This window comes from Hipposideros armiger, unplaced genomic scaffold, assembly GCF_001890085.2.
Source record: "Hipposideros armiger isolate ML-2016 unplaced genomic scaffold, ASM189008v1 scaffold_420, whole genome shotgun sequence".
Taxonomy (NCBI): domain Eukaryota; kingdom Metazoa; phylum Chordata; class Mammalia; order Chiroptera; family Hipposideridae; genus Hipposideros; species Hipposideros armiger.
This window is the reverse complement of record NW_017731770.1, coordinates 258,721-275,285: the sequence shown is the minus strand read 5'-3', so window position 1 is coordinate 275,285 and position 16,565 is coordinate 258,721. Positions and strand designations below refer to the sequence as shown.

The 16,565-nt window shown below is 39.6% G+C and overlaps 1 protein-coding gene across 1 annotated transcript in view; it reads right to left on the bottom strand.

Moving 5' to 3' along the window:
• The window catches only part of CRACD (capping protein inhibiting regulator of actin dynamics), a 136,118-nt gene extending 130,288 nt beyond the window's left edge, over positions 1-5,830 (bottom strand). Inside the window, exon 1 of the mRNA XM_019664383.1 lies at positions 5,700-5,830. The gene's annotated coding sequence lies outside the window, so the exon portion shown is untranslated. The remainder of the gene's footprint in view (positions 1-5,699) is intronic.
• Positions 5,831-16,565: the final 10,735 nt, after the last annotated feature.

Below are 16,565 nucleotides of genomic sequence, written 5' to 3'. Positions count from 1 at the left end.
GCATAGCCCAGCGGTTCTCAACCTTCCTAATGCCGCGACCCCTTAATACAGTTCCTCATGTTGTGGTGACCCCCAACCATAAAATTATTTTTGTTGCTACTCTATAACTATAATTTTGCTACTGTTAAGAATCGTAATGTAAATATCTTTTTGTTTTCCAATGGTCTTAGGCGACCCCTGTGAAAGGGTCGTTTGACCCCCAAAGGGGTCGCGACCCACAGGTTGAGAACCTCTGGCATAGCCTTAACTTTTAGGACAGTGTCTGGCACGCAACAAGTTCCATACATGTTAATGGACAGAGGGAAAGATGAGAGAAGGAAGGGGGAAGGGAGGAGAGAGGGAAGAGGAATCAACAAAAATGTCCCACGCCATATTCATTACTTGGCTGTATGTGGTCAAACCCATTAGTTACGCTAAAGGTGCTATTTTCGGGCTTCTAGAAGAGATATTTTAGAGCAGATAGTTGATTAAATCACACCTAGCACGTAATACACAGTACATGATAACCACCATTTGAAGGAGACCAAGTTATAATTTGTCCTGGATTTAACTGTTGTCCTACAGCACATGTTAATAACACTCCCAGAGGGTCTAAAGAGACTTACAAAGGTTGCATTGGCTAAAATTACCAGCACTACACCAATTTAACTTTTGGGGTTTGCAATATTAGACCAACAGGCTCTTTAGCGCTTGCAAAAGTATTTAACTAGAATTTTGGTCCCCTCAGAAGCTTGTTTGTCATCCAGTTCCCCATTTCTCTGCCAGCTTCATCTGTGCAACTCGTCTTGGGTTACGTCTGGCAGATGGAGAGAGGAATCTCATTTCAAGCCTCTGCTGTCTGTATCCCAGAACCCTCCCCGGGCGGCCTTTATTTCACCAGAGAGAGAAGGGAGGCGGGAGGACGATGAGCCTCCCCCAGAGATGAGCGTGTAAAGTATTTCTCACATTTTCATCTTCAACGGCTGGTATCATTTAACAACCTGGGGCGTGGGGGGAAGCAGAAGGCTATGCTTTGTTGCTTAGGCTAGCAATATAATCTCTAGCTACCCCGATGCCAAAATATCCATTACAGGTTCATTTGGATGATGGGATAAATTGGTGTTCAGACCACTAGACAATGATATAAATTGGAGGTGGGGAGAGAAGGTGCTGGAGGGCCTTGAGCCTCAGGACAGAAGTGAAATAAGGTAAAGTCAAATTCTCCACATCCTTACAAATTCGGTAACTCAATTCTAAACTGCTATTTGTCTCATGGAGAGAAAGCCCCCAGCAACGAAAGTGAAAAAGGTATCCCTGAAGAGGTTTTGTTTTTGGAGGTTCTAATTAGAGAGTTGTGTTAACACTCCCATAGCACCCCAGCTCTCCCAGAATATAATGATGAGAGGACTGAAAACATACATGACTTGTAATTAAAAATAAACTGTCTTACCAAACACAGAGACTCACACAGTATTTGATTTCATTTATATGAAATAGCTAGAATAGGGAAATCCATAGAGACAGGAAGCAGATTGGTGGTTGCCAGTTTTGAGGGGCAGGAAAAAGGGGAGGAGCTGCTTAATGGGTATGGTGTTTTATTTTGGGGTGATGAAAATGTTTGGGGATGAGATTCAGGTGGTGATTGTACAACATTGTTAATGTACTAAATGCCGCCAAATTGTTCAACCTTAAAATGATTCATTTCATGTTATGTGAATTTCTCCTGAATAAAAAATATATATTTTATAATGAAATGTTTTCTAACTAAAGTCCTCACTAACTACTTCTCATTGCTCAACAATCTACCACTACTGGGAAATAAGGAAGATTTTATTCCTATTCCATAGTGGTAAGAGAGATTAACCCTCCGTCGGGCACAACTGATCTCACAGAATCATTGCACACAAACTTTCAAATATCTAACAGTTAACTTAAGTATCGTGACTCATCGCTTCTGCATCATCCCCCTCTACCATAACCTATCTCTAGTCGTGTTTGTAGTAAAGACATATTTCATAGCAGCACCTTTGTGTGCAAACAATCTGTGAGATCAGTTGCGCCGATGGAGGGTTCAATAGGTCTCTAAGTTCTAAAGGCCTTTTGGCCTTTCTTGTGAAAAGCCTAGTATTTTCCCAGAATGTCTGTAGCAGGGAAGTAATTCAAAGCCGTGACCGCTGACTTACTTGGTCCTTCACAATCAGCAGCAGCAGCAACTGCTTATCTGCAGTTGCAAAATGCCAGCTAGATAATCAGAAGTCGATGGGGTGCACCTGTGTTTACCAGGCTCTGTGCCCCCTGGCACCCCGTGGGATCTAGCCGTGTTCTAGGGAGTAGCTTTCTGTGGTGGTGACATCAGATAATGACTGTGGGTCATTTTAATTCAGTAGAAAAATATAAAGACCTTGCTCTTTCCACACACGTTCAGGATCAAAGAAAACAGATCTTAACAAAGAGTAGAAGCATCTTTGGAAGAGAGGCAGGTTTTTTTCCTTCCTTTTGATACTAAGAAGAACATATGCTTCAACACACAGATCCACAGTGGTCAGCTGTTAAGTGGAAAGAGGAGCCCAGGAACTTAAGGGGAAATAAAAACATTGAGAACAGAGATAAAGAGACCTTGAAAATAAACTACAAGGGGTAACCAGTTAACTCAGTTGGTTAGAGCATGGAGTTGATAACACCAACGCTGTTGGTTCGATCCCTGCATGGGCCACTGTGAGCTGCGCCCTCCTTAAAAGAGTCAACTATGCCATTGTAGCATGAAAGCAATGTGTAACCAATGACCATGGCTGTTCCCCAGTAAAATAAAAAAAGAATGAATGAATGAATGAATGAATGAATAAATAAATAAATAAATAAATAAATAAATAAATAAATAAATAAATGGAAATAAACCATAAGACTACATAACAACAACACAAAAAGTGGCTAACAACTGTATTTAGGAAGAGCTGGTATGGGACTGCCCAGTCTTACCCCACACCTTCCCCCTCTAAACCCCACACTGTGCAGTCAGGGCCATGGACAAAAAGGCCTCCGAAGCCCTCACCCAATTTTTAGAACCATTCAATTTGTCTCACACACTACTTGATATAGATCTGATCTTTCCACTTTTGACCTTCTGACATTTTTCCAGCCATGGTTTTGTCTCATCTCCCAGGCTTAACGCTCAGCTTTAAGCATTTGCTTTCCGTGAGTGAGACTGAGCCACTCCTCGGGGACTACAGCACCTAGTGGCTTCATCCACATGGAGCCTGGCTCGGGGACGTCATGCCTCACTGTGACTCATGGAAAAGCGTTCAGTTATGTTTTGGTGTGTCCTTCCTTTTCGCAGGTGTATCCCTCAAGAGAAAGCCTAAAACAAAGCTCTAGTGTTGATTTCAGGCTCACAAATGGCTACGCATGTTTCCCAATGGGCAGGCATTATTAAATATAATGAAAAAGCAAAACATATTCGATGCTTTGAAAATCCTCTAATCCTGTTGCAACATGCCAACTCACTCATTTTTCCCCCTGTGTTGTGTGAGAAAAAAACATGTGGTTCTGTCACAAAATGTTCACACGACACAGACATTGCAGTATTATTTCTGGAAAAATTCCTAAAAAAAGGAAAAAGTATCTGTTTCCTATTTGTAGTGCTATGGAATAAAATGCAAAACGGGGAGTGGGTTATGGAAGGAGCATCTATTTTTCCTTTGATAGGACTGTTGAAAGAGAGCATCAATTTTGAGTTCTGCGGAGGTTACACAGTATGGACGGGGACTGTAATGTTGTATGTATGCAATTCCTGTCCTGAGCCTGGCAATTCCCTGTCATCTCTATCTTTATATCCACATATTCTTATATCCTTTCTATCCTTATATCACCACCACAGTGTTGCATGAGGGGCATGGTAAAACCACACTGACCTGGCCCTTCTGCTACTGACGCTGACCTTGGGCAAGTTACGTGTTTAAGTGTCCTGAGCCTGTGTTTCCACTTGCAAGAGGAAAATAGTAATTCTTATTATTATTTAAGGTGGCTGTTATGGGTTGAACTGTGTCTCCCCAAAGGATATACTGAAGTCCTAACCCCCAGTACTTATAGGATCGTTGCAGATGTAATGGTGACCATAAAGTCATACTGGAGGAGGGTGGGCCCTTAATCCAATATGTCTGGTGTCCTTATAAGAGGGACACACAGGGAAATGCCATGTGGCAACAGAGACAGAGATTGGCGTGATAAAGCTGCAAACCAAAGAATGCCAAAAACCGATGGCTGCCATCACCAGGCGCTGTTAAGAGGCAACGGAAGATTGCTCCCTACATATCTCAGAGGGAACTTGCCCCTTCCTTGACTTTAAACTTCTAGCCTGTAGAACTGTGAGACAATAAATTTCTGTTATTTTAAGCCACCCAGATTGTGGTCCTTTGTCACAGCAGCTATAGGACACTAATACAGTGGTGCAGGTGTAATTTATTTAGTGTGTATGTGCATGCACATTTTAATTGCAGAGGCAACACAGAATAAACCAGGCCATGAGAAGAAAACAAGGTAACTTTTCTTATGTATCTAAAACAAGGAAATGCTATTATTTCCGCCGGAGCCAATATTCCCTCTCCAAACTCAGCTCCCACTACTTTCTTTCCCATGCAATGAGCTCCAGAACACTGGCCTCTGTACCTACAATGCAGTCTGCCCCCCCACCCCCCTGCCCCCCACTCTCCTTTGCTCTCCAACACAAACCATGTTCCTTCCTTGGGCCTTTGTATCAGCTGCTTCCTCTGCCTGGGACCCACCCAGGACTAACCCATGACTCCCTGTCTTTCTCAGGGAGGCCAACCCTGGCCACTGCATTTAATAATGCAATTTGTACTCCCACCCCACCCAGCACTCCCAAATTCCCTTACTCAGCTCTACTTTTTCTTTTTTTTTTTTTTAATGGCTTCTAATATCCTAGTAATTTACTTATTTATCTATTATGTGCATTATTTATTATGTGTCCCCCTCCATGCTAGAACATAAACCCCATGGGGGCAGGGACTTTACCTGTGTCTTTCAATAATGTGAACAGACATTTAGAACAGTATCTAAGTTATATTACATGCTCAACAAGGATTTTTAAAAATCCATTATTTATTTCTAATTCACCATTTTATAATTACTGAAGCTGCATTGTAAAACATTACCCAAAATTAAAAACTTCAAATCCCTACCATCCAATAAAATCTCCCAAATTCAGAGTGGTTTTTATCTTCTTTTTAATGACTCCCAGGAGACTCCAATCTCTGAAGGGAGAAATGTCATTGTAGGGATAACACCCGCCTTACAAGGCTTGGTGTGTGGATTAAACAAAATAATGTATTCAAATACTTAATACAATGCTTGTCATAACAACGAATATAGGTAGTTATTTTCTTTCCTTTGATCTTGTCTTTAATTTCCATCCTTTCCCCCAACTTCCAAAATGTAGGTAGTAGATATCTACAGCCAAAAGAATGGTATTGTTTTTAGAGGGAAGACAGGTGGTCCCCAATATTTTTCCAAGTCTCCAAATTTACAAACCAAGCAAAGATTAATTAAATCTAGAATTAGAAGATTATCAGTGACAAGGGTCTTTTAACTTGATATTTAGTGAAATGCACACTATCCATTTTTATCCTATTCACAATACATGAAATACTTTTTAGTATTTTCTCCATAAGCCACCTTGCTCCCCATCCTCTAAACAAATGACTTACCGATTTTAATAGCCACACGTCCTTTCCTTGCTGGGTAGACCTCCACCGAAATTTTCTTCTTATAAAAAGGAGAATTCACCTTCAGTGTTAAGTGTGCCAGGAAATGGCGTACATTGTTGAGAAAGCCTGAGAATCACTGCACTTGTGAACTGTTGAGAAAAAACAAAATATCAAGAGCTTTATATCTTTAATCCTACGAATGCCTTCAAAATGAATCTCTTGTCCATTCCTTGGCAGAAGTCAGTACAAAAGATTTTTTGCTGAGGTTCCCCAATTAGGTTTAGTAATATTAAATTTGCATTTCATAGCCTAATTTTATTGTAGGGTCTTAAAAGCATTTATTATAAACTGTTTCCACTTTTGAAGGGACTAACATTATTAGATCCATGAATATTGAGGCTCCCATCCTTCTTACATACAGAATTTTCACACTTATTCTTCATGGTAGTTTAGCTAAAACTCAAAGGGCTAGAAGACACAAATTCAACCCAGCAGAAGTGAAGGCAGTCATCATTAGATTATTTCCTCCCCTAAAGACAGTGAAGGCACCTTTTTATACAAATACCAAGCCATTAACTGAGGCTGGCTGCTGTGAACACCAGGCTTGGGGCTCTCAGCAAGGGGTAGCACGCCAAGGCCAGATGCTACTTGTTTGGGGTTTTGTCAACCTTTGAGAGATTTTAGGAAAGTTCAGAGCATGAGTCAAGCAAGACTGTTTGTATGGGAAAGCCACTGAAAGTGGATTCGGTGGGTCTAAACATTGGGTAAGGCAGAGTCTCAGGGAATCACCAGGGTAGACAAGTTGAAAGAGACTCAGATATGGTGGCCGCCTGCCTCTGCATTCTGGGAGGGGGTAGGGCTCAACAAAGAATATGATGAAAAGGGGGAAGGGCTTAAGACATACAAATGGGCTGTTCCAAAAATAATCATGGGGATGTAAAGTATAGCATAAGAAATATAGTCAATAATATTATAATAAATGTGTATGGTGTCAGATGGGTACTAGAATTATTGTAAATTATATGACTGTCTAATCACTATGTTGTAAACCTGAAACTAATACCATATTGTATGTCAACTGTAATTGAAAAATAAAAAAAATATTTCAAAAAACCCTCAAACCTGCTTCAAGACATTGAAGTGCTACCAAGGCTACCAGGACATGAGAGGCCAAGATCTTAGGGAGAAAAGAAATAAAATTGAGGCAACTCATGGTACTACTTTTCTTCTCAAGATATCTCCTGATCTTTAAGAGGCATAGGTCAGAACTGCTGAGAAGCCCAGCAGAAAGCAGCTGCTTAGAGGCACATAGTGAGCAGGCCTTCTGGCAGACTAAAGAGATCCCAAAGGGAAGGGAAGGGCAGAGAAGAGAGCTGGACATTCTGCCTCTCCAAGCATTTGCTAATTGATAAACAGTGTAAATCAAGCCAAAAACAACACTAAGGGACTGGGGAATTAAATGGAGCTTTTGACTGTTTCATGATGCTAGAGGAATGAAAATTAGAGTTCAGAGCCCACCAAAAAAAAGGGAAAAGCCCAAGTAAAAATCCACTGCTTTTAGTTAGGACCCTGAAGGGCTACATCCTATGATAAAAGTCTAAAAACATACCAGAACTGAGCTTTAATCAGTTCTGTCCCTCATCAGGTTAAGGAGGTCTGCCTTACTCCAACTGCCTATCAGAAGCAAAAGTAGCTTCTGCAGAAAGATACCATCACCTACAGTATCTATGATTCTTTATACAAAACGTCCTGCATTTGATCAACAATTACTAGGTACACCAGAGCACAGATTCAAGAAAGAGACAATAAAAACAGGCCCAGAGGTACCCAACTAGAGTTATAGGATATTGTCTTTAAAATAACTATGATCAATATGTTCAAAATTATAAAGATTGTAAAATATTTTAACACATATCTTTCAGCAACTCACAGAACAAGACCCCCCCCCAAAAGAAAACATTAAAAATACAAAAGCTTTCAACAACACAATTAACAAACTCAACCCTCGTAATCTATACAGAATACTGAACCCAACAATGGTGACTACATATTCTTTGAAGGTACACATGAAACATTTACAGAAATTAATCACATATGGGTTATAAGTAAGTCTCCAGAAATTTCAAGAAATGGAAATCATAATGTACTTTTTTGAACTTATTATTTTGAAGTAATATAGACTCACAGGAAATTGCATAAATAGTATCTTTTTTAAAATTGAAGTAAAATTTACATACAGTAATATACACTGCTCTTAAGTGCACAATTTGATATGTTTTGATAAAGAAATCCAACTGTGTAACTGCCAACAAAATAAAAATACAGAGCATTTCCATCACTCTAGAAAGTTCCCTTGTGCCCCTTTCAGTCAATCCCTACATGCCAAAGACAACCACTGTTCTCATATCTATTATCATAGACTAGCTTTGCCCGTTTCTGAGCTTCATATAAATGGGATCATATAGTATGTGTTCTTTTGTTTCTGGCTTTATTCACTCAGCATAAGGTCTCTGAGACTCATTTACACTGTTGAGTATATTAACAGTTGACTCCTCTTTATCTTGAGCAACAAATAGTCCATTGTATGAAAATACCACAACTTATTATATATTCTCCTATATATAAGAGATATATATAATCTTATATATATAAGATTTTATTGTTTCTATTTTAGATTATTATGACAAAGCTACTATAAATATTCTTGTAAAAGTCTTTTTGTGAACATATATTTTTATTTCTCTTGGGTAAATACTTAGGAGTGGAACTGCTAGATTATTGGGCTGAAGAACGTTTAACTTTATAAAAAGCTGCCAAACATTTTCCCAAAATGGATATATCATTTTATACTCCCATCAGTAATATCTAACAGTTCAATTTACACAGCTTGTCAGCATTTGGTGTTGGCAGGCTTCTAGTTTGAGCCATTCTAGTATGAGGTTTTTATTTGCATTTCCCTGGTGACTAATGATGATAGCTTTTTGGATGTCATCTTTTGTGTAATGTCTGTTCAAATTTTTTGTCCATTTTTTAAATTGTGGATTTTTAAATTATGGATTTATAAAAGTTCCTTATATATCCTGATAGCAGTCCTTTGTCAGATATATGTAATACATATATTTTCTCCCAGTCTGTGGTTTGCCTTTTCAACAGTCTTTTGTTGAACAGAAGTTTTTAGTGTTGATAAGCCCAAATTTATCATTTTTCTTTATGTAATGAAAAGGACACTCTGCTTTGGGTGTCCTTTAAGAAATCTTTGCTTACTTCAAAGTCTAAAAAATTTTTCTGTATGTTTCCTAGTTTTAAAGTTTTAACTTTACATTTAGTTCTGTGATCTATCTCAAATTATTTTTGTGTGTGTGGTGTAAGGTATGGTTAAGAGATTAATTTCCCCCCACTTGTTCTAGTAACATTTGTTTATAAGACTTTCTTCTCCCCATTGAATTGTCATAGAACCTTCATCAATTAATTAACATACAGCTCAGAATGTTTTCAATTAACCTAGAAATGAATATAAAAATGATCAACAGAGAAGGCTCAAATGTTTAAAAATTAAGCAGTACACATCCAAATAACACAGGTCAGAAAAGAAATGACAGGGTTATTAGAAAAAAATTTTGACTTACGAAATGATGACATGATGATGAATAAAAAAATAATAAAATGTGATTAAGGCTATACTTAAAAAGAAGGTTGGAGGGCCAGCCGAGTGGAGCATTGGTTAAGAGTTGGCTTGAGATGCCAGCTCTGAGCAGCAGGGCCCTGGTTCGGATCCCACATTAGGGCCAGTGACACTGCACCCTCTCTACCACTAAGATGGTGAACAACAGCTCGACCTGGAGCTGAGCTGCTGTGAGTCGCCGGCAATGGCATAGGCTGCAGTGAAGCTGCAGTGGGCTGCCATGAGTTACCGTGAGTGGCCAGCAGCCAATGTGAGCAGCCGGCAGCTGGCAAGAGCTGCCAAGAGCCACCGTGAGCAGCTGTCCAGGGGCCAGCGACCTATCTGCCTCACCCAGGAAGAGCACAATGATCACAATACCAACATGGGCCAGTGAAGCGACGTCCTCCACAGCTAGACTGAAGAAAAAAGGACAGCAACTTGTCTGTTCCCCTCCCCCAACTACCCAATAAAATCTTTAAAAAAAAAAAGGTTGGAGATCAGTCATTTCTATACCCATCTCAAAGAATTACAAAGAAAACAAAAAAAATAAATCATTTATATATCCATCTCAAGGAATTAGAAAAACAGAGAAATAAATCTAAAGAAAGGAAGAGGAAGTAAATAACAATAAGAACATAAATAAATGAACTAGAAAACAACCATAAACAGAGAAAAATCATCAAAGGCAAAAGTTGCTTCTTTGAAAAAGACTAATAACACTGATAAATCCTTTAGCAGGACCTGCAAAAGAAGAGCCAAAGTTCTCATCTCAATGCTATTACCTAAGATTCTTCTCTTCACACCACTGATTTCAGACAGATTAAGTCTCCTCAATTTCCCTACTGTTGTTTCCCAAAGGCAAGCACAGGGTCTATTTTGTTTGTAAGAGTTCTGCATTTATTCTTTACAGAGAAACAAACAGAATAACAGAAATAAATAGGGGGCATTGCAAAGTTCCAGAATCCCAAATATGAGCTCTTTATCAGTAACATTATGAGGTTAAAACAATGTTGACCTAATATTTGACGCAACATCAGCTCCCAAGATATGAAACTGTCAGTAAGACTATCTGAAATACTGATTTACATCCACTATTATTAGGCGTGAACTCCATTCTAAGTACATAGTGTGCCTTAGAAGGGCAACTATAAAGTCAATGTGATTAGCAAGACATTGTAAAACGAAGTCTCCAGAATGTGAACAAAAATCTCTGTTTTTCACTGATGTTAAATGAAGTCACTGTGATACGCAATAAAATACCTAGTGATAAGTATTTTCAAACAAGACAAACAGCCATATACCATCTATGAAATATTCATTCTCCCTGTCACTGCAAAAATGATTTAAATAATACACAAAAGTCAACCACTTGTATTAATAATTTATTGACAATTAAGTAATGCACAGATAAAAAATATGGCATCAATCAAATTCATTCCTTAATCAGTAGTTGAAGAAAATGTTAGTAGAGATTTAAGAAAAAAATATTAAAAATTACTCAATATGCAAAATATATCACACTATTTGATGAAAGTACAGATGTTTCTGTCTCAATAGTGAAATACATGAAGAACTGCTGTTTTAGTGAGCCACTAAGGAAAGAAGTACAGCGGAAGACATATACATTCTAATAAAAAATGGCTTCTTTAACAAAAACAGTGTTTTATGGAAAACCTATACACATTGATTGAGTGGAATGAAGAAAAGAGTCCAGGGAAAGATAACCCCCACCCGAAATGCATTCACTGCATCACTCATAGGAAAGCTATCAGAGACAAGAAGGTGAATCCAGAAGCGCAGCAAGTGCTCCAACATGGCACCGGCACGGTTAATTTAGTAGACTCATAACACCTGTACTAAGATGGGAAGTGATCGTGAAACTCTGTTATACCACACAGTGTTTCCTTGGGTATTTCATACCAGAGCACTGAGAAGAGCTGTCAAATTTTAAGTTGCCTTATATTTTTTTCTTTTGCAAATAGGCAAGTGTTCCAAAACATCCTCACCACTTCAGTGATGGCAATTGACTGTCAGTTCTATGCTTCAGAAGAGATATTTTTGGTGAAGAAAATGAGCATGTTGATTGTTTGGTTGTTTTTTTCCCCAAAATATTGTCTAAGTAGCAATGCTGTAGATAGCCAGTTGTTATTTACTTTTCTGATAAAGTTAATGCTTTAACAATGTGTGATAAAGTAACTATTGTATTATACTTTTCAAGGAAATTCACTCTATGAAAAGAATGTTTTGAAAGGAGTGTTGGGAGAGGTTTCCGTCAGGTGATTTTGTTGTTGCTGAAAATAATGAAAGTCATCACCTTTAGGAGTCATCCTTGAATTCTCTTTCTCACATTTCCCACAACTAATTGTCAGCAAATCTTGTTTGATCTACCTTCAAAATACATCAAGCACACAACCATTCCTCATCATCTGCGATGCTACCACACTAGTCCCAGCCATTACCGTGGCATTCCTAGATTACAGCAGCAGCTTCCTAGTTGATCTGCCTGCATATACTCCTCCCCGGAATCCTTCACCGCACCACTGTCCCCAGCAGCCAGTCACCTTATTGGCGCCTATGTATCCAGATCATGCCACTCATCTGCTCAAAGCCAATGGTTTCTCAAACGTCTTAGAGCAAAAGCCCACTTCCCGACAATGGCCTACAAGTCCCTACATGATTTGACCATTACATCACTGACATCATTTCCTGTTGACCTCATTTTTACTTAATCCATACCAGCCTCACTCAAACCTCACAATGTTTATAATCTTCATTAGTCATTTGGGATGGCATTGAGTATTTACAACGAACCCAACATTATGAGTGAAATATATATCATTCTAAAGAAAGCACTGGTTTATATACAGTCAACTCTCACATCTGCAGCAGGTATGTTCTATAAAGTAGCCACCGATACTGAATTAGTGACTACTGAACCACTGCTCCCAGGGGAAATACAGGGTTATGTTCCTGACAGCCTCTGGCCACAACACTGCCATCAAGCAATCAACACATATACAAAATCTTATCTTATGTGTGTTTGCATTTAAAGACGCCTTATGTAATATATACTAATGATTCATTCACATTGAACTCACAGCCAATGCCTGAATAAAGTGTATCTAACACACATATTTCTCCATAAAGCACATCACAGCTTTCTTGTACTTAGGGAACACTACACAACACTTTGGCACTAAGCTGGGGGGCCAATTTAAATGGAAAAATAACCAACGAGAAAAATACCAAAAAAAAAAAAAAGCATGGCACTAAACAGACTGTGAAAAGGACATTTGTCTACAGTACAAGGGCAGGGTCAAGAAAACAGAGGGCTGCCGTGTTTGACATCAGCTGGGACATGCATGTTGGGCGACTCAAATTTTTCACCAATCTGTGCTTGTCTTTAAATGACCACAAAGTGGTAGGAGCGTTGATTTTAGGGTTATACATAAATTTGAGCTAGTAGGCAAACATAGAATCTGAGAACAATGGGGATTGACTGTATGGCTCTAAAGTCTGAAACCTGGTTTTCCTCTCTTAAATTTCTTCCCATTTAGACAAAAGAGCCCTGGTGAAGCTCCAAGTAAGTTTCATGATGCCCAGCAAGGTTTTAGCTCAACTAAACTAGCTTCACGGAAGCCCACTTACTGTTGAGGTAGCAATTTACAACTTGTCTGTCATATGCTGAACCCTTAGGTTTGGAAACCTCACCCCATCTCTATTCGTTTCCTTTCTCATATCCTCAAGGGGAACTTTGCAGAACCCTTGACATGTTCACAGTGTATTTGTATTTCAAGAATGACTATAGCTGGGCACTTTTTTTTTCAGATACAAGAGTAAAATCAGCAATCATGGGACCATATATTTTTGGTACCACACTCTGGAGACTGACAGGAAGAGGAAGGAGAGGGAAGAACAATGGGACCTTCAGTGGACTCAGAGCATGTACTCGTATGTCCAATAGAATCCTCTGAATAAGTTGAAAAGTGGGCATTTTCCATTTTCAATGGCCACGTATAGGATGATTCACAGCCCCTGCTCTCTGTGGGGTGCACCCTAAAACACAAGCGCTAAGAATCAGTTTCCAGTATTTCAAGCTCTCGGTCCAGCGGTCAGGAAGACCAGGTGTCAGGACCACATCTCAAGGATTCATTTACTTGTGCAAGTCACGATGTCTGTGACCTGCCACCTGAGAACAGATTGTAACAGAGAAGAAACTACAGCTGAATTACTCAGAAGGGTTCTGCCTGGAGTAGTCACTGTGCTGCTGGTTCTGGCCAGCTGGAATTGGGTTTCTGTCTGGGTGACTTTGGCTTTGCAGGCAGACACAACATGGTCACTTTGAGCAGTGTATTCTCGGCCCATTCTCAATAGCAACTGGCAACAGAAGCCATGACGCCACTTTGGTGGCTCACAGTAGATAGCAGGACCCAAGTAGTGATACGATCCTCCTTTCCCTCCTCTAAGGCCCCCCACCTGACAGCAGGGTGCAGTCAAAATTATCTGGACTTTGAGCCAAGAGACCCATATTCCAGTCTTGGCTGGATATGAGATTATATGGTGGAGTTGAAAAAAAAAAAAGGATATAAATTACCTCTTTTCCTTTCTTCTCTACCTCCAGGCGCTAGCAGTACTACAGAAAATCTGCTCCTTCATTCCTGCCTTCCTTAGCCTCTTACCCAGCAGAACTCCTGGGAATGCATAGCTGCAAAAGATCTACCTAAGAACTACCCAACGCTGTGTGGTTGGAGCTATTTATAAAGGAGAAAAATCTAAAGCACATAGAAACATCTTCACAGATGCCTCATCCATAGAAGTCAGACTCAAGGATTGAAGTCAACACCTACCCCTCCCCAACCCCAGATCTTATAATTTTCTATTATTCCTCTACACACACACACACACACACACACACACACACACACACACACACACACTTCTTAGCCGAACTATGAGTTTTGGTAATCTGTAAGGTAGCTGCTATTATTAATTTTTACTGCTCTTCTTCCTTTCACTGTTAAACTTCAGAGGTAAGTGGTCTACCTTGTGTCTCCATTATCTCAACACTGTTCTCTGCTAACTCCCAGAATCACTCCTGATCTCACCATTCCACCAAACTGTACTTCTGAAAGTCACCGATGGCCTCTGAATCCCAAGGAAGTCTTCACTCCATTCACATTTGTCTTGAATCTCACCGTTCTCCCATCTACAGTCCCCTAATACACAAAGAGTATGATGCTGGTAAGCAGACGCCACTATTTGAAATTGTCTGTTTCTTTGGTTTCCTTGATAACTCTGTCTTCCTGGTTGCTTTTCACCCTCTATATACTCTTTTCCCCCTCCATACATAAATCTTCAAAGCAAATCAAGTACATATTGCTCACCAGCTATAATGACAACACAGTTTTCCTAAGACCGATACCTGTCATATTACTCTTTCATTTCTCTGTCATTCTCCATGTCTGGTTAGTTTTTTTAAAAAAATCTAATTTGTTTCTTTCCTGGACTGTCTCTTTAATCTGTTCCCTCTGTCACCATCTTAATCCAGGCTCTCATCTGCTCATGCCTGACTTGCTGCAATATCCTACTATTCAGTTAGTTTGCCTCTGCTGTGCCCTAGACATTACCACCAGATGAACCAAGCAAATTCTGCTTGCATAAAGTTACTCCCGTTCTGCAAAACATTCAATGACTCCCCATTATTCACAGAATCAATTTCTGAGTCTGGCATTCAAGATATTCAAGATCCTCTTCCCGCCCCCCCCACACACACACACACAAAACAAAAAACAAAAAACAAAAAAAACCTGGCCCCACTCAACCTAACCAAGTTTTTTCTATTACATAACACCTACTGCTCCCTAACACAAATTGTCTGCGCTGGACAAATCAGTGGCCTTGTAGCCCATCGATAACCAGGATGAGTTTCAATTCAAAGTCTTCCTTACTTTCAATGAGCGGTATAGAAACAAGCTTAGTTTTAGAAAAACACCCAGTTTTCCCAGGACTGCACTTAACACTCCCACCCCTACTGGTGATTCAAGATTACTGTCCCCAACAGAGCAACATAGCATCCATAATCCCCACAAAGAGCCTGCATTCTTCAGAGCTAACTGGAACTTACTCTAAGCAGAAAGCATGCGACAGGTAGGGAGTGGCAAGCCAAGAAAGTCTGTAAGGTTGGCATCGGGAGGTTATTCCATTGAGGAGAGTGGATGAGAAGAGCAGGGCTCAAGGGGGGTTTTTTGTTCTGCTGCTCAGCGAAACCACAAACAGAACCCGAGCGTCACAGACTGAACTCATCCAATTCTCTGCAGTCAAGTAGCTCACCACATAAATACCTCTGCTGGTTGTTTGAATTACAGATGAGTAAATTAATCTGTTTCTTTATTTTCAACTTTTCAAAACAACTGTTCCCAAGCACATCTTAGGAAATAAACTGCATCTCCCCAATACTTGGCTGGAGAATAAATTGCTATTAATTTCCTGTATTCTTAAGGGAAAGTCTAGGGTCCAGGCATGAAAGGATAGGCCTGGTGTGGGGGTCATGAACCGGTTCACCTGTTCATCAGGTATGGAATGTAGAGCTTTGAGGCAGACATCAACAATCCTTACCTTTTGAAAGCAATATTACCTAAGCTAATGCTAGGAACCCATGATTCTTGACCAGATGATACAATTTATTCATACTTTAGACATGGTTCTAAGACAACAATCCTTAAATACATAGCCTTCTTAAAGGCTCTCCTTTATTTCCATTCTCCTGTTTTCATTTTCCCAACTCTTTTCTACCTTGTTTTATTTTGTAAAATACTTTTTCATTCAACTCAGGCCTGGTAGTCTTTGCTGGGATTTGAGAATACAATAGAGAATTCTTCCTGATTTAGTTACAAAGAATCGATCTACTTCCTTATCTGTTTGTTTGCTCTCTGGCAGTAGGAATAGATTTCCCCTATTTCATCCACACTCCAGCCCTTGATGACTCTTATCAGTTTCAGTAATGCCTTTATTGTGTGTTCCATCAACACAGACTTTAACCTAAAAAAAAAAAAAAGGCATTTGTCTTATGTGCTGGTTTGTAAAGTCAGTTGTTGAAATGCTGATGGCCTCTTCCTATAGAAGGTATGTGATAGTGGTCATTAGGTTCTCAGGCTAGCTCTTACTCCTAATTATCCACGTCACTGCAGTAGTAAGAGAGGGATTCC